At 44.1% G+C, this 23,571-nt stretch overlaps 1 protein-coding gene across 2 annotated transcripts in view; it reads left to right on the top strand.

The window, feature by feature from the left end:
- Nucleotides 1–3,116: 3,116 nt before the first annotated feature.
- The window catches only part of LOC137356148 (immunoglobulin superfamily member 1-like), a 53,088-nt gene continuing 32,633 nt past the window's right edge, over nucleotides 3,117–23,571 (top strand). Inside the window, exons 1-3 of one of the 2 annotated variants that reach the window (XM_068021961.1) lie at nucleotides 3,117–3,249; nucleotides 3,776–3,994; nucleotides 4,121–4,258. The gene's annotated coding sequence lies outside the window, so the exon portion shown is untranslated. The remainder of the gene's footprint in view (nucleotides 3,250–3,775; nucleotides 3,995–4,120; nucleotides 4,259–23,571) is intronic. The other variant, XM_068021960.1, reaches the window with a different exon arrangement.

The raw sequence follows: 23,571 nt of genomic DNA, 5'->3' as shown, positions 1-23,571 counted from the left end.
AGAATCCAGGAGCAGCGTATTCTGTGAGGAAGAAGGATAGGTTTTGCAAGTTTCGGGAACCTTGGATAACGCGGGATATTGTGAGCCCAGTCAAAAAGAAAAGGGAAGCATTCATAAGGGCTGGAAGGCTAGGAACCGCCGAATCCCTTGAGGAATATAAAGACAGCAGGAAGGAACTTTAGCAAAGTGTCAGGAGGGTTAAAACGGGTCATGAAAAGTCATTGGCAAATAGGATTAAGGAAAATCCCAAAGCTTTTTATACGTAAATAAACAGCAAGAGGGTAACTAGGGAAAGGGTTGGCCCACTCAAGGCAGAGAAGGGAATCTATGTGTGGAGCCAGAGGAAATGGGCGAGGTACTAAATGAGTACTTTGCATTAGTATTCACCAAAGAGAAGGACTTGGTGGATGATGAGTCCAGGGAAGGGAGTGCAGATAGTCTCAGTCATCTCATTATAAAAAAGGAGGAGGTGTTGGGTGTCTTGCAAAGCATGAAGGTAGATAGGTTCCCAGGGCCTGATGAGAGCTACCTCACAATACTCCGCGAGGCAAGGGAAGAAATTGCTGGGGCCTTGACAAAAATCTTTGCATCCTCATTGGCTACAGGTGAGGTTCCAGACGACAGGATAATAACCAAAGTTGTTCCCTTGTTTAAGAATGGTAGAAAGGATAATCCAGGAAATTATAGGCCGGTGAGCCTTACGTCAGTGTTAGGGAAATAATTAGAGAGGATTCCTCGGGACAAGATTTACTCTCATTTGGAAACAAGCGAATTTATTAGCGAGAGGCAGCACGGTTTGGTAAAGGGGAGGTCGTGTCTCACTAATTTGATTGAGTTTTTTGAGGAAGTGATGATGATGATTGATGAAGGATGTTATCTATATGGACTTCAGTAAAGCCTTTGACAAGGTCCCTCATGGCAGACTGACACAAAAGGTGAAGTAGCACAGGATCAGAAGTGTGATGGCAAGATGGATACTGAACTGGCTCAGTCATAGAAGACAGCGGGTAGCAGTGCTTTTCTGAATGGAGGGATGTGACTAGTGGTGTTCCGCAGGGATCAGTGCTGGGACCTTTGCTGTTTGTAGTATATATAAATGATTTGGAGGAAAATGTAGCTGGTCTGATCAGTAAGTTTGCAGATGACACAAAGGTCGGTGGAGTTGCGGACAGTGATGAGGATTGTCAGAGGATACAGCAGGATATAGATCGGTTGGAGACTTGGGCTGAGAAATGGCAGATGGAGTTTAATCCGGACAAATGTGAGGCAATGCATTTTGGAAGGTCTATTGCAGGTGAGAAGTATACAGTAAATGGCAGAAGCCTTAGGAGTATTGACAGGCAGAGGGTTCTGGGCGTACAGGTCCACAGGTCACTGAAAGTGGCAAAGCACGTGGGTAAGGTAGTCAAGAAGCCATACAGCATGCTTGCCTTCATCGGTCGGGGCATAGACTATAAAAATTGGCAAGTCCTGCTGGAGCTGTACAGAACTTTAGTGAGGCCACACTTAGAATATTGTGTGCAATTCTGGTCGCCACACTACCAGAAGGACGTGGAGGCTTTGGAGAGGGTGCAGAAGAGGTTTGCCAGGATGTTGCCTGGTCTGGAGGGCATTAGCTATGAGGAGAGGTTGGATAAACTCGGATTGTTTACACTGGAATGACGGAAGTGGAGGGCGACCTGATAGAGGTTTCCAAAGTTATGAGTGGCATGGACAGACTGGATAGTGAGAAACTTTTTCCCAGGGTGGAAGAGTCAGTTACTGGGGGACATAGGTTTAAGGTGAGAGGGGCAAAGTTTAGGTGGGATGTGCGAGGCAAGTTCTTTACACAGAGGATGGTAAGTGCCTGGAATTTCCTGTCGGCGGAGGTGGTGGAAGCAGGTACGATAGCGACGATTAAGAGGTATCTTGACAAATACATGAATAGGATGGGAATAGAGGGATACGGTTCCCGGAAGTGCAGAAGGTTTTAGTTTCGGCAGGCATCAAGATCGGCGCAGGCTTGGAAGGCCGAATGGCCTGTTCCTGTGCTGTACTGTTCTTTGTTCTTTGCTCTTGATACACTTGCAGGGCCATGGAGAAGATGCAGATGAGGGGCAATAATTGTCTCAATGTTCAAATGAGCCATCACAACCATGATTGGCCGAATAGCCTCGTTCTGTGGTGTATGCTGCAATAGTTCTTGGAGGAGCTATCATTTCCCTGTGCAAACACCGTGTGGCAGTCGAGCAGAAATGTTGCCCACTTGTGATCTGATTCACAATATCAACCAAGCATTCTTCATGACTCCTGCTTAATAATTGTGAGCTTGCATACAGTTTTGCTAGTTCAGGTACTGAAGCATTCCGTGTAGAAATGCAGCAAGACCTGGACAAAGGGGGAAGGGCAAGAAGAACAAAAGGGAAGGCCATTAACATTCCTTCTGAACAATGCTTTTGTCTTTCAACGCAACTTTGTTTTGTGACATCTTTGTCATTTAATCTCTCCTGCAGGACTTTCTCTTTTGTTCGTCTCCCCCATACCATTTTTCACTCGCTCGAAGCCTATTAAATTGCTTACCTGTGCCAGTTCCGAGGAAAGGTTACCGACCTTAAACGTTGACTCTGCTTCTTTCTCCACAGATTTTTCCAGACCTGCTAAGTATTTCCAGCACTTTCTGATTTTATTTTGGATAAAGAGTTATGTGAAACTGGGAGGGGAAGCTAATTTTTTGGAGCTCAAGGGTGGTCAGAATTGTGCAGGCAGATTGAAGATGTGCAGTAAGAGACTGCCCAAAGGTAGGAAATACTGACTGGACAGAAGAACCAGCACGTTCGGATATCCCCTTTTAATTGTATCATTTTTAATTTGATGTTTGTTTGGAAGGATGACTACATTTACGATGTCCCAGTGTGTCACTCAGTCGAATTGTGGCATTAAATTTTGGATGTCTTTTGATTGCAATATTATTGCCGTTTAACTCCCAGTTCTGTAAATCTCCATTGATCCATCCTCTGGTGTCGAGTGAATCGGAAACATAGTTCATATAACCTGAAATGCGACATTTGCTCCACAGGGGGAGCATTTCACTTACATCGGAAAAAAAGGATCACCTCTGCAGTCCCATAATATTCTGGTACTGCACAAACTGCAAACTTCATCATAGACATCCGAAGCGAACAATCTGCAGGAAGCTATAGGTGCCGGTATCCAACTGAGATTCTTGAAAATATGGTGCATTCGCCATTCAGCAAAGACACAAAGATTACTGTAAGATTTATGAGAGTTCGGTAATAACATATAACAACACAAGGTTTAGGGCGATAATGTCTCAACAATGATCTCGTCGAATTAAAATGTGCAATTAAATAATTAATATGCCAACCGCCTAATAAGGATTTCCCTACAAAAGTAAACTTTGGATAGATGGTTGATAAATTGCGCTAATATTTTCTATCCAAGCTCAATGGGCTGGAGGAACTAAGAGCTGGACATATTTGAGTACTAAAAATATCACAAAAATAAACTGCTACTGTCCCCAAATGTCTTTTTTGTTTCTCTGGCCAGATAACTTTAAGAAAGGCAGGAAGTAAAACAGATCCTTTATTAACTGGATGCTTCATCAAGGAAAGTGGTGTGAAATTAGTTAGCCAGCACATATGATACACTGACATCTCAACATGAGTTTGTGCACCTTGTCTTTGGATATGTAACCCTCCAATTGCCCAAGTTGCTGTCATTGTAAACATTAATGTCCAGCGTGTCAAATACTTTTTTGCATCCTTCTATCCCGCAGCTGCTAGCTCAGGAAACTTGCTAAGAAATTGCAAAGCTCCCACTCGTCTTTGATGCACCACCCCCAAGTGTTTTCGCAATAGTGAGCAAGCAGGAAGGAATGAGTAGGCTGTTGCTGCAGTCTCACAGTCACATTGTTATCAAGAGAAGCTGACAGCTTATGAATTGCTGATAATCTTCTCCTTTGGTCACATTCCACACTGCTTCCCACTTCATACTGGTGAGTACTCACAAATTCAAATAGTAATTCACACCTACTGCCCAGGTATGTAGACGACTGTCTTTTTTGCTTCCACTCACTGTTGGCATTGTCATGGTATAAGTTTTGTTTTTCTCTTCTGTACAGGCAAAACGCTACAGTTAGCATTTTATGTGATTGTACGAGCTGCAGCAGAAGCCTCTGTCTTCATGATCATGTCAGTTATGGGGCATTTTTGATAATCAAACACTCGTCAAATTTATAGGAACTCCGCCTCTCGAAATGGTGCGTTAAGATCATTGTTTATTTCTCGTCCCTGCCTGAATTTAGCTGACATTGCAACTTAATTGATGCACCGTTTGATGCAACAGGGAAGGTTTTCAGCCTCATTTCTTGAAAATGATTCTTTTATTCTCTTTGGAAATAACTACCTTTGGAAAGAGTAGATAAAACAAAGCTTTTCTTAGATTAATTAATGGAAATTCAAAAGTGTCCTGTGGTTAGATTTCGCCATTTTCTCTTTTATTTCTCTCACGGCATTAGTCATCATCATTTCCCCAGAGCATTAGCCGCACTGCTCATCTCAAATCTCCAAGAAACATGCTGGGCAGCAGAATCTCTTATAAACACTTGGTGCATGATACCAGCTCTGATCAAACATTGCATGCAATACAAACTCTGCAACTCAACTAGCCATCTCCATATTGCTGAACACCGGTTCTGTAGATCAGAGAAGAGACACACCATCTCTTCTCAACTTCTCCTGGAAATAACCTCTGCATTTGGACAAGAAATGTTTAGATTCCCGACTAACGAATGGTCGTGAATATAAGAGGTATGATCAGTAAGTTCACAGATGACAAGAAAATAGGTGGTGTCGTCAATAGTTAGGAGCATAGTCTTAGATTACAGGAACGATTTCGATGGGCTGGTAGGATGGGTGGAGCAGTGGCAGATTGAATTTAATCCTGAGAAGTGTGAGGTGATGCATTTTGTAAGTATTAACAAGACAAGGGAATATAAAATTGATGGTAGGACCCTAGGAAGTACAGAAGGTCAGAGGGACCTTGGTGTACTTGTCCATAGATCACTGAAGGCAGCAGAACAGGTAGATAAGGTTGGTTAGGAAGGCAAATGGCATATTTCTCTATATTAGCTGAGGCATAGGTTATAAGAGCAGGGAGATTATGATGGGGCTCAATAAAACGCTAGATAGGCCACAGCTGGAGTACAGTGTACAGTTCTGTGCACCACACTATAAGAAAGATTTGATTGCACTGGAGAGGGTGCAGAGGAGATTCACCAGGATGTTGCCTGGGCTCGTGCGTTTCAGCTATGAAGAGAGACTGAAAAGGCTAGGGTTGTTTTCTTTAGAGCAGATAAAGCTGAGCAGGGACATGATTGAGGTATACAAAATTACGAGGGGCATTGATTGGTTAGATGGGAAGAAACTTTTTTTCTCTTAGCCGAGGGGTCAAATACCAGGGTGCATAGATTTAAGCTAAGGGCAGGAGGGTTCGAGGGGACATGAGGAGAAAAAAATCACCCAGAGGGTGGTTCGACTCTGGAACGCACTGCCTGCCGAGGTGGTCGAGGCAGGAACCATCACGGCATTTATGAAGTATTTAGATGAGCACGTGAAACGCCATAGCATACAAGGGTACAGGCCAAGTGCAGGGAAATGGCATTAGAATAGTTAGGTGCATGATGGTTGGTACAGACACAATGCACCGAAGGGCCTGTTTCTGTGCTGTATGACTCTATGACACTCTGTCACATGTTATCTGTTATAAGCAAGACCGTGGGTGTACTTTGGAATTACTCATGCATTAGATAGCATCCTGCTTTGATTTCACAAAGGATAATGAATATGTTGATGGCATCACGTCTGTACCTCACCATTTTCTCACAGTATTGCTGGAAAAAAAACCTTACATTGGTCAAACATGACTGTTCCTGCAATGAGTTCTCAAGTCCATATTTGCAGGAGAGGCGGAAGCATTGTAGTAATGCCACTGGACTAGCAACACAGTGTTCCAGGCTCCTTCAATGGGGAGAGGGAGTTGAATCTCACTATGGCAAATGGTAAAAAATGAATTCAATTTATCTGGAAATTTTAAAAAAGGGTAATGTAATGGTGAACATGAAAAAATTGTCGATTGATGCAAGAACAGGTTCACTAATGTCCTCTATGAAAAAAAAGTTACCGCCCTTACTGGATATGGCCCGCATGAGATTCCAAACACACAGGCGTGTGATTGACTCTCAACTGCCCTCTGAAATAGCCTAGCAAGCCACTCAGCTCAAGAGCGGATAGTAAATGCTGGCCGAGGCCGCAATCCAACTTGAAGAAGCATGTTTTGAATTTCTATCGAACTTTATAAGATAGCATCACCCAAGGATATTATTCAGAGCTCTCTCTCTCACTCTCACCGTCCCTCTCACTCCATCCCTCTCCCTCTCCCTCTTTCTTTGCTGGTCGTTTGATGCAGCAATCCGGATGGCGTTCCAATACCGTTCTGGTTACCCATAACCTTGCACCTTCCACTAAAAAAGATGTCTAATCCCTTCTGCTTGGCAATGGACTCCGCTCGCCCTGCTGCTGGTGTTGTTACCACTTCAGTATCCTTACTTCTCTTTCTCGACACTCAGTTACTAACTATTACATGTTACTTCTGAAGTCGTGCCTTTTCTTTTGCTTTTTTTGTTTTGGTTTTTTTATGCCATTCCATCAATTCTATTCTTAATGGGGCAGTAAGACCATGGATACAAATGGGTCGACAAACTCGAAGCAGGAAGTTGGAATAATTATTTATCACTCTGGAAGGAACTATATACGGTGTCCCCCAGGGCTTGGTTATTGATAACAATGCTCTTTTTTGATATATATATATATATATATATATATATATATTGACAAACCACATAGGAACAAATAAATTAAGAGCAGAAGCAGTTGACTCGGCCTCTCGATCCTTCTCCTCCATTCAAAAAGATCGTGCTTGATCTGATTGTCACCTCAACTCCACATTCCTGCCTACGCCCAATAACCTTTGATCCCCTTGCTGATAATCTACCTACCTCTTCCTTGAAACTATTCAAAGACTCTTCTTCAACCGTATTGTGAGGAAGAGAATTCCAAAGACTGGCGACCCACTGAGAGAGAAAAAATCTCCTCATCACTCTTAAATGGGCGACCCCTTATTTTTAAACAGTGACCACGAGATCGAGATTCTCCCACAAGGGGAAACATTCTTTCCACATCCACCCTGTCGAAACCCCTCAGGATCTTATATGTTTCAATCAAGTCGCTGCTTACTGTTCTAAACTCCAGTGGATACAAGCCTAGCATGTCCAGCCTTTCCTCAAAACAACCCGCCCATTACACGGATTCGTCCAGTAAAACTTCTCTGAACTGCTTCCATCACATTGACATCGTTTCTTAAATAAGGAGACCAATACTATCAACCATACTCCAGATGTGATCTCACCAATGCCCTGTATAACCTCCCTACTCTTGCATTCAGTTTCCCTTGCGATGAATGATATCTTCTATTCGCTTGCCGAATTACTTGCTCTATTTGCAAACTAAACGTTTTGTGATTCATGTGCTAGGACACCCAGAACCCTCCGCATCTCAGAGCTCTACAATCTCTCACCATTTAGATAATATACTTTAAAAACAATTATTATTCATGCAAAAATGGACAATTTGACATTTTCCAACATTATAATCCATCTGCCAGATCTTTGCCCACTCACTTAGCCTAACAATATCACAGTGTAGCTTCCTTATTTCCTCTTCAAAACTTACTTTCCTACCTATCTTTGTGTCGTCAGCAAATTTAACAAGCATACCTTGGGTCACTTCATCCAAATAATTTGTAGAAGTTGTAAAAGGATGTCGCCCCAGCACTGATCTCTGTGGCATACCACAGGTTACATCTTGCCAAACAGAAAATGGTCCAATTATGCGTAATCTCTGTTTCCTGTTCGTGAGCAAATCTTCGCTCTATGCCAAAATGTTACCCCCTACACCATGTAGTTTTATTTAATTTTCAGGAAACCTAAGTACAGTACATCCTTGAAATGGACAGATAACATAATACCTTAACTTTAATGTGGAGAATGATGAAGTTAAGCAAATTAAAAGCAATAATGATGAGACGCAATATAAATTAAAAGGAACAATTTTAAAGGTAGTGCCTGCACAAAGAAACCTGTGGGATCATATACACAATCGTGCAGATGATTGGAGGAGCAAATTAAACAAAATGAGTACGCAGGTATAGCCTTCATAAATAGAATTCTAAATAAATTACGGAAACAAGGATGTTATGCTAAACCTTTGCAAATCATTATTTGGAAATTAACTTTAGTATATGTTCCGCATTTAGGCACCATATTTTAAGAAGGATGTCAGGTAATTTATCAGAATGGTATCGGGGAAGCGGAGTTGCATTTATGTTGGGTACAAGTGAAGTTGGTAATTGTTTCCACTGTGCTGCTTCACTCTATGATTCTGCAACTGTTCATCTAAACCTAATTATTCTAATATCATAATGTGACCTCTGTTTCTTGACAGGACATCAGCCAGAAACGTTAACTCTGGTTCTCCCTACACAGCTTTTATTTCATTCATTCAGGGATGTGGGCGTCGCAGGTTAGGCCAAAAGTTATTGCCCATCCCTTATTGCCCTTGAGAAGGTGGTGGTCATCTGCCTTCTTCAACTGCTGCAGTCCATTTGGGGTAGGTACACCCACAGTGCTGCTAGGAAGGGAGTTCCAGGATTTTGACCCAGCGACAATGAGGGAACGGCGATATAGTTCAAAGTCAGGATGGTGTGTGACTTAGAGATGAACTTGCAGGTGGTGGTGTTCCCATGCGTTTTCTGCCCTTGTCCTTCTAGTTGGTAAAAGTCGCGGGTTTGGAAGGTGCTGTCTAAGGAGCCTTGGTGCATTGCTGCAGAATATCTTGTAGATGGTACACACAGCTGCCACTGTACGTCGGTGGTGGAGGCAGTGAATGTTTGTAGATCGGGTGACAATCAAGCGGGCTGCTTTTTCCTGCATGGTGTCGAGCTTCTTGAGAGTTGTTGGAGCTGCACCCAGCCAGGCAAGTGGTGAGTATTCCATGACACTCCTGACTTGTGCCTTGTAGATGGTGGACAGGCTTTGGGGAGTCAGGAGCTGAGTTACTCGCCTCTGGATTTCTAGCCTCTTACCTGCTCTTGTAGCCACGTATTTATATGGCTACTCCAGTTCAGTTTCTGGTCAGTGGTAGCCCCTAGGATGTTGTTAGTGGGGGATTCAGCGATGGTAATGCCGTTGAATGTCAAGGGGAGATGGTTAGATTTTCTCTTGTTGGAGATGGTCATTGCCTGGCACTTGTGTGGCGCAAATGTTACTTGCCACTTATCGGCCCAAGCCTGGATATTTTCCAGGTCTTGCTGCATTTCTACACGGACTGCTTCAGTATCTGAGGAGTCACGAATGGTGCTGAACATTGTGCATTTTTTATCAGAGTACATCCCCACTTCTGACCTTATGATCGAAGGTAGGTCATTGATGAAGCAGCTGAAGATGGTTGGGCCTAGGACACTACACTGAGGAACGTCTGCAGTGATGTCCTGGAGCTCCGATGATTGACCTCCAACAACCACAGCCATCTTCCTTGGCGTTAGGAAGGGTTTTCATCCCGATTCCCATTAACTTCAGTTTTGCTAGGGCTCCTTCATGCCATACTCGGTCAAATTCTGCCTTGCTGTCAAGGGCAGTCACTCTCACCTCACCTCTTGAGTTCAGCTCTTTTGTCCATGTTTGAAACCAGGCTGTAATGAGGTCAGGAGCTGAGTAGCCATGGCGGAACCCAAACTGAGCTTCACTGAGCAGGTTATTGGTAAGCAAGTGCCGGTTTATTGCACTGTTGAAGACACCTTCCATCACTTTACAGATGATTGAGAGTAGGCTGATGGGGCGGTAATTGGCTGGGTTGGACTTGTTCTGCTTTTTGTGTACAGGACATACCTGGGCAATTTTCCACATTGCAGGGTAGATGCCAGTGTTGTAGCTGTACTGGAACAGATTGGCTAGGGAAGCAGCTAGTTCTGGAGCACAGGTCTTCAGTACTATTGCCAGAATATTGTCTGGGCCCATAGCTTTTGCAGTATGCAGTGTCTTCAGTCGTTTCTTGATATCAGGCGGAGTGAATCGAATTGGCTGAAGTCTGGTATCTGTGATGCTGGGGACTTCAGGAGGAGGCCGAGATGGATCATCAACTCGACACTTCTGGCTGAAAATTGTTGCAAATGCTTCAGCCTTATCTTTCGCACTGATGTGCTGGGCTCCCCCATCATTGAGGATGGGGATATTTGTGGTGTCACCTCCTCCAGTTCTTTGTTTAATTGTCCACCACCATTCACGGCTGGTTGTGGCAGGACTGCAGAGCTTACATCCTAAGTTAAAGCTGCTGTAAGGCCTGCTGATAATTTCCAGAATTTCCATCTTTCAGTTCAGATTTCCATCATTCACTGTATTTTGCTTCTGCTTTTCAATTCATGTGCACAAACTCAATAAGAGTAATAATATTTCCACTGATCCGAACATAAACCTGGTTGCCACAAGAATCCCATCATTCTTCCTAAAGTGTAATGGCCAGGTCTGGATGCAATCCTCCAGTTGTGAAACGAACAGGAGCTTTTCAAAGTTTCAGGGCAACCTGACTGCTTTGGGACTCACTACCTGTATTTCTGAAGTCAAAAATCCCAAAGGTTTTGCCAAATAATCTCTCGATATGACTGCCACCTTTAAATATCTGTGTGTATGAACCCCCTGCAAACACTTTAGAACTGTCCCATTCAGTCTATATTGCCTATGTCAATTCTTTTTTGCCAAAAGTCATAACCTCACAGTTCTCTGTATTAAATACCATTTGTCATTTCTCTGGGTCTATTATGCTCGGCATTCTATGTCCCTTTGCAGTTGATTGGTATCATCCTTCTTGCCTGCATCGACGTTTGGGATCATCGGCATGTTTTGGAATTTTATTCCATCTTCCAATATCCAAGACATTTTGGATATCAAAAAGCAGTGGTCCTAGCAGTGAACCTTGGGTAACATCACTGCCGACCATGCTTTGGTCTGAAAAACAAGCATTTCCCAAGACTCATTGTTTTCTTTCCTGAGCCGTTTATTTAAATCCTTGCTGAAACTCATCCTCCTATTCCGTGAGCCTTAATTTTGTTCCCCAGCCTTTATGTGATACTTTATGGAAAGCTTTCTCAAAGCCATATAGACAGCATCCTTTGCAATTCCTTCATCATCCATTGCTGTTACTTCATCAGAACATCAATTAGATTTGTCAAACAGGATCTGCCTTTTACAAATCCGTTCTCACTAATAACTCACACTTCTTCATCTGCCTCTTGATTTATCCCCTTAATTATTGTTTCTATAATCGTGTCCACATCAGATGTTAAACTGACCAGCATGTGGTTGCGAGGACTGGCATTAGGCCTTTTCTTGTACAAGGGCGTGACATGATTGGGAAGGGAAGGTGCAGCGAGACTTGGGTGTCCTTGTGCTCCAGTCACTGAAAGTAAGCATGCACGTGCAGCAGACACTAAGAAGGCAAATGGTATGCTGGCCTTCATAGTGAGAGGATTCGAGTCCAGGGGCAAGGATGTCTTGCTGCAATTATACACGGCCGTGGTGAGACTACATCTGGAGTACTGTGTGCAGTTTAGGTCTCCTTCTCTGAGTAAGGATGCTCTTGCTATGGAGGGAGTCTAGCAAAAGTTCACCAGGCTGATTCCTGGGATGGCAGGACTGACGTATCAGGAGAGATCGGGCCCATTAGGCTTGTATCCGCTAGAGTTTAGAAGAAGGAGAGGGGATTTCATAGAAAGCTACAAAATTCCAACAGGACTGGACAGACTAGACGCAGGAAGGATGTTCCCGACGGCGGGGAAGTCCAGGTCCAGGGGTTACAGTCTAAGGATAATGGGTAAGCCATTTAGGACAGAAATGAGGAGGGGTTTCTTCACCCCGAGAGTGGTGAACCTGTGGAATGCTCTACCATGGGAAGCAGTTGAGGACAAATCAGTGAATGTATTCAAGAAAGAGTTTGATATAGTTCTTAAAGTTCAAGGGATACGGGGACAAAGTGGGAACAGAGGACTGAGTTTAGATGATCAGCCATGATCGCATTAAATGGCAGTATAGGCTTGAAGGGCCGAATGGCCTACTCCTGCTCCTATTTTTCCATGTTGCTATGTTTCTATATGAATTTCACGAACCATTTGGCACCTCCCCGGTATCTAGAGAAGATTGAAAGTTGACGGCAAGTGCTTCCACCATCTCACTTCCACTTCCAAATGGGATGTAAGCCATCCAGACCAAATGTCTTATCCACTGTGAACATAGCCAACCTTTACAATACATCCTGCCCACCAATGTTCAACTCGTATGTTATGTCTACCATCTCTGCTGCCAATGATAATGTGTGCCTTGTTTCAGATTCGAATTGGTGTTGCTGCGACCACACCGCAAAGTATTAACCATTAAATGGTCGCAACTCCAGAAAATTTGCTGTGGTCGTCATACACAGACCACAGCAATACTTGTTAAAGAACAGCAAAATAGCGCAGGTGCTGGAAAGTGGAAATAAAAACAGACAATTCTGGAAATACTCAGCATCTGTTCAGGGCTGGAGAGGAATGTACAATGGGAAGGCGAGGATCCAGTCACCGTGGTCCATGTAGGCACTAACGACATAGCCAGGACAAGTCAGTACGAGGAGCTAGGCACCAAATTAAGAAGCAGAACCTCAAAGGTAACAATCTCTGGATTATTACCTGAGCCACGTGCAAATTGGCATTGGGCAAATAAGATGAGAGAAATCAATATATGGCTCAAAGACTGGTGTCGTAGAAGTATTTCCGGATCGTGGGGCAATGGCACCAGTACTGGGGAAAGTGATGGCTGCACCCTTGTGATTGTCCACACATGAACCGTGCTGGTGTCAGTGTTCTAGCGAGCAGCACAACCAGGGAAGTAGAGAGGGTTTCAAACTAAATAGTGGTGGCAAGGGATTAAACTTAGGAAGACATCATAAAACAAGGAGTAGAGACAAGGCAAGAGAGAAAATCATTAATATGGGAAATAATAAACAGACTGTGGCAGAAACGGATAGAGCGTACAAATCTAAGATTAAATCAACAGATAAGGCAACAAAAATAATTTTAAAAAAGATCAAACTAAACGCTCTGTATCTGAATGCACGAAGCATTCAGAAGAAAACAGATGAACTGAGAGTGCAAATAGAAATAAATGTATAAGTACGATCTAATAGCCATTACAGAGACATGGCTGCATACGATTATAGGAAATAGGGGCAGGGGTGGGCCATTCGGCCCGTCGAGCTCACTTAACCATTCAAACGAAGTATGGCTGATCATCCAAATCAACATCATTTTCTCCCACGATCTCCATACTCCTTGACAGATCGAGTGGTAGAAAGATACAGCACCGAAACAAGCCTACGGCCCAACGAGTCCACGCCATCCATCAAGGACCATTTTGTACTGGTCTTACATTAATCTCATTTTCCCCCCTCACATCTCCACCTTCCCTCAATTTTCCTACCACGTACATACACTAGGAGCAACTTTTTCAATGGCCAATTTAACTATCAATCTGCATGCCCTTGGCATGTGGGAGGAAATCAGAGCACCCGGAGGAAACCCACGCAGTCACAGGGAGAACTTGCAAACTGAAAACAGGCAGTACCCTGAACCGGACCCAGGTTGTTGGAGCTGTGAGGCTGCGGTGCTAGCCGCTACGCCACTGTTGATTTTGATTTTTTTTTTTGATTTAGAGATACAGCACTGAAACAGGCCCTTTGGCCCACCGAATCTGCGTCGACCATTTATACTAATCCTACACTAATCCCTTATTCCTACCACATCCTCACCTGTCCCGATATTCCCCGACCACCTACCTATATTAGGGGCAATTTATAATGGCCAATTTACCTACCAACCTGCAAGTCTTCTGGCTGTGGGAGGAAACCGGAGCACCCGGAGAAAACCCACGCAGACAGAGGGAGAACTTGCAAAATCCACACAGGTAGCACCCAGAAGTGAACCCGAGTCGTTGCAGTGACGAGGCTGCGGTGTTAACCACTGTGCCACCCCAAATGTTGCTGTGACTCAGGTATATTGAAGGAGGTGGCTGTAGAGATAGTGGCTGCCTTGGTTGTTATCTTTCAAAATTCAATTGATTCTGGAAGGGTTCCTGCAGACTGGAAAGTAGAAAATGTAACACCACTATTTATGAAGGGAGCGAGGGTGAAAATGGAGAACTACAGACCTGTTCGATTGATCTCAGGGAATCTGTTATAGAGGATGAGGTAACTGGACACATGGAAAATAATAATATGGTTGCACAGAGTCAGCATGGAATTGCAAAGGCAAATCATTTTTGAGAAACCTGTTGGAGTTTTTTGAGGATATTTCTTGTAGCATAGATAAAGGACAACAAGTGGATGTGGTGTATTTGGATTTATAGAAGGCTTTTGATGACGTGCCACACAGGAGGTTAGTAAACAAAATTTAAAAAAACATGGGATTGGGGGTAATACACTGCAATGGATTGAGAATTGGTTAACAGGCAGAAAGCAGAGAGTAGGAATAAATGGATAATTTTCAGGAAGCCAGGCTGTTACTAGTGGGATACCGCAAGGGTCAGTGCCTGGGCCAGAGTTGTTTACAATCTACATAAATGGCTTGAATATGGGGACCAATTGTAATATTTCCAAATTTTATGAAGACGCAAAACTATGAGGGGATTTCGACGGGCTAAGTGAATGGGCAAGAACATGGTAGATGGAATATAAAGTGAGTAAATGTGAAATGATACACTTTGGCAGAGTATTTCTTAAATAGTGAGTGTTTGGGAAGTGTTTCTGTCCAAATAGACCTGGGTGTCCTTGTTCAGGAGTCATTAAAACTAGTATGCAGGTGCAGCAAGCAATTAAGAAGGCATGTGGGATGTTGGCCTTCATTGCAAGGGGCTTTGAGTGCAAGAGTCAAGATGTCTTGCTTCAATTGTATGAAGCCTTGGTGAGACCGCAACTGGAGTATTGTGTACAGTTTTGGTCGCCTTTTCTAAGGAATGATATACTTTCCATAGAGGGAGTGCACCGAAGGTTCACCAGACTAATCCCAGGGATGGTGGTATTGTCTTAGAAGGATAGATTGCAGAAATCTGTCCTGCATGCTCCAGAACTGGGAAGAATTAGAGATGCTCTCATTGAAACTTACACAATTCTTTCAGGGCATGACAGGGTAGATGCGGATAGGATGTTTCTTCTGGCTGGTGAGGCGAGAACAGTCCCAGAGTAAGGGGAAGGCCATTTAAGACTGGGTGAGGAGAAACCTCTTTGCTCAGAGGGTGGTGAATCTGTGAAATTCTCTAACCCAGGGGGCTGCGAAGCTCAAACAGTGATTATGTTCAAGACAGAAGTTATTGCTTTTATTCCTGGTGAAATATGGATACTTTTGATGAAACGCAGTTCAGGAAATGCATCATTTGTTTTTCACAAGTTTTTGAGGCTGCCTTACAAAACACTGGCAGTAGTGGGATTCGAACCCACGTCCCAAATGGGACTGGAGCCTACATCCAGCCCCTTAGACCACTCGGCCTCGCTACCACATGAAAACGCGTTTTACGAGTTGGCTGACAGTCTAAAGTAGTGGTACCGCGAATCCATTGACCTCTGCACGCATTGTTTTGAATTTAACCCTCATCGTTACTGTATTACAGGATCGCTGTGTTTTATAGTTTTCCAACACATGAAAGAATCTTGCATATGAGCCTCATTATACCGCAAACCATAATGGGGGCGGGGTGGTGGGCTGTACTTGGTTATTGATTGCATTGCTGTCTTACTCTGTTTGCTCTCAGCTGCAAATTCATCAGAATTGGATGTGTCACAGTTTTGCAGCCCCTCAGTCCGAGGCTCATCCGAACTTGGCCTCAGAGCACAGTTTAACAGTGGAGCTGAGCCATTGCGGCCTCTTGTGCCTCCACAGGCAGATCGCTTGCGGTCGAGGATCAGATGCGGGGCTGCATGATGGAAATTGCAGGGAAAAGGAAGGGGCACCAGGGAGGTTCAACGGGGAGAGAAGCAATTTCTTTCACTACTTCAGTGGTACTTTTATAGACCCTGTGTTCATAAATGGAATGAAAAATGTTGGGTTCGCACAGTGCAAACTTCCAGTTTCTCAGACATTTGACGAAGGCTCACTGAAACCGAACAAGAAACTTGCTGACACGCTCCAGCCCCAGACACTGTGTGACATCCTCGGGGCCTGGACATTGGTGCCCATTCTCGGGGCTCAGACACTGCTTCACAATCTCGTGGCCCATAAATCTTGATCACATCCTCGGAGCCAAGGCGCAGTGTCACATCCTCGGCGACGAACAGTAGTTTACATCCTTGTATTCCTGAAACCAGTTCTCACCTCTGGGTCCAGACGCTACTTCACATCCTCGGTGCTCAGAAATTGCTTCATATCCTCGGGACCGGCGCACCCTGATGGATTCAGCCCGCTTTATGAGGGTTAAAACAAGGATAACGTTCCAAGCAACCCTGATGCTGCTTCAATGCGAGAGGTATAACAGGTAAGGCAGATGAACTTAGAGATTGGATTTGTGCTTGGAAATATGATGTTGTTGCCATGACAGAGACTTGGTTGAGGGAAGGGCAGGATTGGCAGCTAAATGTTCCAGGCTTTAGAAGCTTCAGGCGGGATAGAGGGGTATGTAAAAGGAGTGGGGGAGTTGCATTACTTGTTAAGGAGAATATCACAGCTGAACTGCGGGAGGACACCTCAGAGGGGTCATGCAGCGAGGCAATATGGGTGGAGCTCAGGAATAGGAAAGGTGCAGTCACGATGTTTGGGGTTTACTACAGGCCTCCCAACAGCCAGCGGGAGGTAGAGGAGCAGATATGTAGACAGATTTTGGAAAGATGTAAAGGTAACAGGGTTCTAGTGGTTGGTGATTTTAACTTCCCCAATATTGACTGGGACTCACTTAGTGCTAGGGGCTTGGATGGGGCAGAATTTGTGAGGAGCATCCAGGAGGGCTTCTTGAAACAGTATGCAGATAGTCCAACTAGGGATGGGGCCATTCTGGACCTGGTATTGGGGAATGAGCCCGGCCAGGTGGTCGAAGTTTCAATGGGGGAGCATTTCGGGAGCAGTGACCATAATTCCATAAGTTTTAAGGTACTTGTGGATAAGGATAAGAGTAGTCCTATGGTGAAGGTGCTAAATTGGGGGAAGGCTAATTATAACAATATTAGGCAGGAACATAAGAATTTACATTGGGGGCGGCTGTTTGAGCGTAAATCAACATCTGACATGTGGGAGTCTTTCAAACGTCAGCTGATTAGAATCCAGGACCAGCATGTTCCTGTGAGGAGGAAAGACAAGTTTGGCAAGTTTCGGGAACCTTGGATAACATGGGATGTTGTGAGCATAGTCAAGAAGAAAAAGGAAGCATTTGTAAGGGCTGGAAGGCTAGGAACAGATGAAGCACTTGAGGAATATAAAGACAGTAGGAAGGAAATTAAGCAAGGAGTTAGGTGGGCTAAAAGAGGTCATGAAAAGTCATTGGCAAATAGGATTAAGGAAAATCCCAAGGCTTTTTATACATATATAAAGAGCAAGAGGGTAACCAGGGAAAGGGTTGGCCCACTCAAGGGCAGAGGTGGGAATCTATGTGTGGAGCCAGAGGAAATGGGCGAGATGCTAAATGAGTACTTTGCATAAGTATTCACCAAGGAGAAGGACTTGGTGGATGAAGAGCCTAGGAAGGGAGTGCAGATAGTCTCAGTCATCTCAATATAAAAAAGGAGGAGGTGTTGGGTGTCTTGCAAAGCATTAAGGTTAATAAGTCCCCAGGGCCTGATGGGATCTACCCTGGAAGACTGAGGGAGGCAAGGGAAGAAATTGCTGGGGCATTGGCAGAAATCTTTGCATCCTCATTGGCTACAGGTGAGCTCCCAGATGACTGGAGAATAGCCAATGTTGTTCCTTTGCTTAAAGAATGGTGGCAAGGATAATCCAGGAAATTATAGGCCGGTGAGCCTTATGTCAGTGGTCGGGATGCAATTAGAGAGTATTCTTCTGGACAGGATTTACTCCCATTTGGAAACAAACGAACTTATTAGCGAGAGACAGCATGGTTTTGTGAAGGGGAAGTCGTGTCTTACTAATTTGACTGAGTTTTTTGAGGAAGTGACGAAGATGATTGATGAGGGAAGGGCGGTGGATGTTGTCTATATGGATTTTAGTAAAGCCTTTGACAAGGTCCCGCATGGCAGACTGATGCAAAAGGTGAGTCACACGGGATCAGAGGTGAGCTGGCAAGATGAATACAGAACTGGCTCGGTCACAGAAGACAGAGGGTAGCAGTGGATGGGTGGTTTTCTGAATGGCGGGATGTGACTAGTGGTGTTCCGCAGGGATCAGTGCTGGGACCTTTGCCGTTTGTAGTATATATAAATGATTTGGAGGAAAATGTAGCTGGTCTGATTAGTAAGTTTGCGGATGACACAAAGGTTGGTGGAGTTGTGGATAATGATGAGGATTGTCAGAGGATACAGCAGGATATCGATCGGTTGGAGACTTGGGCGGAGAAATGGCAGATGGAGTTTAATCCAGACAAATGTGAGGTAATGCATTTTGGAAGGCTCATGCAGGTGGGAGGTATACAGTAAATGGCAGAACCCTTAGGAGTATTGATAGGCAGAGAGATCTGGGCGTACAGGTCCACAGGTCACTGAAAGTGGCAATGCAGGTGGATAAGGTACTCAAGAAGTCATACGGCATGCTTGCCTTCATCGGTCGGGGCATAGAGTAAAAAAATTGGCAAGTCATGTTGCAGCTGTACTGAACCTTAGTTAGGCCACACTTAGAATATTGCGTGCAATTCTGGTCGCCACACTACCAGAAGGACGTGGAGGCTTTGGAGAGGGTACAGAGGAGGTTTACCAGGATGTTGCCTGGTCTGGAGGGCATTAGCTATGAGGAGAGGTTGGAAAAACTCGGATTGTTTTCACTGGAAGGACGGACGTGGAGGGGCGACATGATAGAGGTTTACAAAGTTATGAGCGGCATGGACAGAGTGGATAGTCAGAAGCTTTTTCCCAGGATGGAAGAGCCAGTTATTCGGTGACAGATGTTGAAGCTGCGAGGGGCAAAGTTTAGAGGGGATATGCGAGGCAAGTTTTTTACACAGAGGGTGGTGAGTGCCTGGAACCTGCTGCCAGGGGAGGTGGTGGAAGCAGATACGATAGCGACGTTTAAGAGACATCTTGACAAATATATGAATAGGAAGGAATAGAGTGATATGGACCCCGGGAGTGCAGAAGGTGTTAGTTTAGGCAGGCATCAAGATCGGTGCAGGCCTGGAGGGCCGAATGGCCTGTTCCTGTGCTGCACTGTTCTTTGTTCTTTGTTCTTTGAATCTGCTTCCAGCAGCCATTCAGGCAGCGCATTCCAGATCACAACAACTAACACTTATAGTTAAAATGTTAAAGTATTTTGTACAATGAACAATTCTATGCTTACTTGTTATCGACTATAACTGGATATGAAAAAAAGACATCCTCAGCTCCTTTCTCACTGTCTCTTTGGCCAATTAATGCCAAGAGCTGGAAGTTGAGAGTAGAATAAATAAAATGTTTCAGCCAGTACGGACATGATGTGCTGAATGGCCTCCTACTGTGCAGAAATGTTTGCATGTTTCTATATTCAATCTCCGTCCTCTGGTAACAGAGAGAGGGGGAAGGTGAGAGAGAGAGCAGATAGTGACAGATGGAGAAATTGAGAAGCAGAGAGCCTCTTTCTCCCACGTTGGCCTTGGAACTATTTAGAAAATAAAAGGGAAATGATTTGCTTTTTGAAGGTGAACTTAAAACCTTAACAAAATGCTTTCAAGACCCAGTGGTTATTTGAACTCACAGCCTCTCATTTACAAGACCAGCTCTAAACCCTGAGGTATGGAGCCACCTGTGCCCCAGTGCTGGACATTCCCCAGTTAGTGCTGCATGTTCGAAAAATCATGTGCATGTCAGTTAAGCAAAGATTGTCACAGAATCACGGAATTTTTGCAGCACAGAAGGAGGCCATTCTACCCATCGTGTCTTTGCTGGCACTCTGAACGACCAATTAACCTAGTGCCAGTGCCCCAACTTCTCCCCATAACACTGCACCTTCTTCCATTTCGCAAAGCAATCAAATTAACTCTTGATTGCCTCAATTGATCCTGCCTCCACCACACTCAAAGGCAGGGCATTGTGGAGATACGAGAATAACAGACCCACCCAGTCACTCTCCCTGTGTAGGTACTAAAATAACAGACCCATTCAGAGAACTTCCCTTTGGAGAAACTATAATAACAGAACCACTCAGTCACTCTCCCTGTGGAGATACTATAGTAATAGACCCACCCAGTGACTCTCCTTGTGTAGATAATAAAATAACATACACATTCAGCGAATTTCTCTGTGGAGATACTGTAATAACAGACCCACCCAGTCACTCTCCCTGTGTACATACTAAAATAACAGACCCACTCAATTACTCTCCCTGTGCAGACTCTATAATAACAGGGCCACTCAGTGACTCTCCCTGTTGAGATACGATAAAAACAGACCCACTCATGACTCTCGCCGCAGGGATATAATAATAATAATAGCCCCACTCAGTCACTCTCACTGTGAAAACACTATAATAACAGACCCACTTCGTCACACGCCCAGGGGAAATAATGTAATTACAGACTCACTCAGTGGCTCTCACTGTGGAGATATTATAATAACAGATCCACTCAGACACTCCCATTGTGCTGATACTAACAGAGCCATTCAGTCACGCTCCCTGCGAAGAACCAGTAATAACAGAACCACGCATTAACCCTCACTGTGGAGATACTATAATAACAGACACACTCGGTGTTTCTCCTCGTGGAGACCCCATAATAAGAGACCCTCTGAGTCACTATCCCTGTGGAGATAATATCATAACAGACCCACCCAGTGCACGGTTTGGGGTATAAAGGCATAATTACAAAGCTTGTAGCTGATAGGAAATTCAGAAATGTAAGGACGGTGAGGGCTTTTAGACTTCAGGATGACTTGGACAGTCCGTGACACGGGCAGGCACATGGCAGATAGCATAAATACATACAAGTGTGAAATAATGTATTTTGGAAGGAGAGATGTGAAGAGACAGGGTAAACTAAATGGGATCATTTTAAACGTGGTGCAGGAAGGGAAAAAGACACATGGTCTCATCTACATAAAGTCAGAAAATTATGTAAGAAATGGGGGGGGGAGATAAAGACATTTTCACTCAATCAGTTTGTTTGATATGGAATTCACTGTCTCAAAATGAACTGAAAGCAGATTCACTCTTATCTTACAAACGGCAGGTGGCTGTATACTTGGAAAGGAAACATAGGGAAGGCTTTACTGAAATAATAGGTGAGGGGGAATAGGTGGATATTTCTATCGTGGGGCAGCACATGAAGGAGTGGCCGAATTGCCTTGGTACGGGCTGTATGATGGTACAGTTCCATGAGGAATTGTGTCTCCTTCGTCATCCCTGCCTAATAATTGTGAGCTGGCATGCAGTTTGCGCTGCTGAATTCTGCTCGGATGATGTGAATGTGAGCGACAGTGCCAAGAAAACAATTTAATGTTGAGAGTTTTATGTTATTTCAAATTCTTGTCAGTGGTACCAAATTCGCTTGTGACAGGTGTCACGAATGGTCAATGTTGTTTGCTCTGAACAGTACATAATTCTATTAAACTTTTCTCCATCCAATGCACCCTTCTGAGTGGAATGTGGGAATATGACAAGAACCAATGGAAACAGGCAGGAAAGAGCTAATAACGCTGCAGCTGCAGAGTTTCACAGTTGTGAGCTCCCTTAACTGAAGCTTGGCGCTTCAGAATTGCTGATAATTTTCTCCTGTGGTCAGAATCCACATTTCTTGCTGCTGGTGGCCGATGAGTGACAACATGTTGCAACACTAATCTAACGCAATTAATTTTGCCATCTCTTTGGTGTAAAGGCTGGGAGTGGGCAAGGCAGGCAAAATGGTGCAGGAAGGAGTCGGGTGGAGTGTCAGTTGTCTTCCTGCTGCCATGCCATCTTGGTAGCAGCGGCAAAACTGGCTGATGACCCACCTGCCTGGAATCCAATTGAGCCACTTATGTGGCCCATTAAGGCCTTCTTCCTGCCTCTGTTGGCATTTTACCAGCTGGTAGGAGGCTCGCTGCCATATGGGGAGAACGCCCAGTGAAACCTGGCGTCCATCAAGCGGGCTCCTGGGAAGCCTCAATTTTGGGCACTTTGTGTCCCACAGAGGGACCCCCAGGCGACAATGGCAGTTAACAGGGCAATAGCGCTGCCTGCACACAGCAAACAACAGCAACCCCCCCCCCCCCCGCCCCCCTCCCCGCCCCCAACCCCCTTGCTGGGACCTGAATGCTGGACCCCAAATTACAAAGGGAGGTATTTTCTTTACTTATTAAAACACTTGAAAATTGTATTCAAAATGAGTTCAGAGTATAAAGTTCAACAACACACATTAGAGGCTGCCTTTTCTGCACAAAGGAAACCCAGGAGTGGATTATACGGTCCATTCATATTTCAATTATAGGGGCTGCCAAATGATATGACATTTAGTGGATAATTTGAGTGACAGTCATGCGAGTTAAAATTAGCCACTGAAGGAATACTAATGACTCATTTTATTCATAACACATTCTTATAATATAATTCATGAACTTGTTTGCTTTAACATTGCAAGAACGGAATTGGAAAAATAGCTGCAGTGCCCTGTCCAGACCACCTGGTTGTAAGCATGTTGATGATTTTTCTTAACTTAAAAAAGGCAAACAATTTCAAGAATTCGATCTACCCAGTTATTGAAAGAAGACAAAAACATTAGTCTACCACGAAATTCCGTGATGGGATTGATTATATAGAAAGTCTTATTGCAGCTGTTGTGTGATGTACATCTGGAAAGCTGCCACATTATGATTGAAAGCGAGTGTCACTGACCACATCAATGGATGTTGTGGACAAAATTCACTAGGAATTATGTGAAAAGCCAAAATGCAGGATCCAACTTACTTAATTCTCATTACTGAGTGGATGAGACACTAACTTATACCCAAGTTATCTCAGTTTTGATAATCCAGTGTTTCAAATGCAAATATTAAAAATGAAGATGCATAGAACCAATAATTATTGTATCTAGTCTAGACGTTAATTGGCATTGTGCACATTGTGTTTTATCTTGAATATGGGGTTGGTGGGGGCGGGGGATGGAGGTTGAATAATTAACACTGGCCATCCAAGTATCAATTCTAAATCTTCCACAGTAATGAATTAAAACACCCTGGCATATTAATCTGCCGTTACAGTCTATATTAGTCAAACTAATAATTTGTGTTCCTTAAATGAAGTATTCCTCTGATTCTAAAGGGCTGGTATTCTGTTCCAGGGAGT

Source organism: Heterodontus francisci, chromosome 45 (genome assembly GCF_036365525.1).
Source record: "Heterodontus francisci isolate sHetFra1 chromosome 45, sHetFra1.hap1, whole genome shotgun sequence".
Taxonomy (NCBI): Eukaryota; Metazoa; Chordata; class Chondrichthyes; order Heterodontiformes; family Heterodontidae; genus Heterodontus; species Heterodontus francisci.
This window is presented reverse-complemented; position numbering and strand designations above follow the sequence as displayed.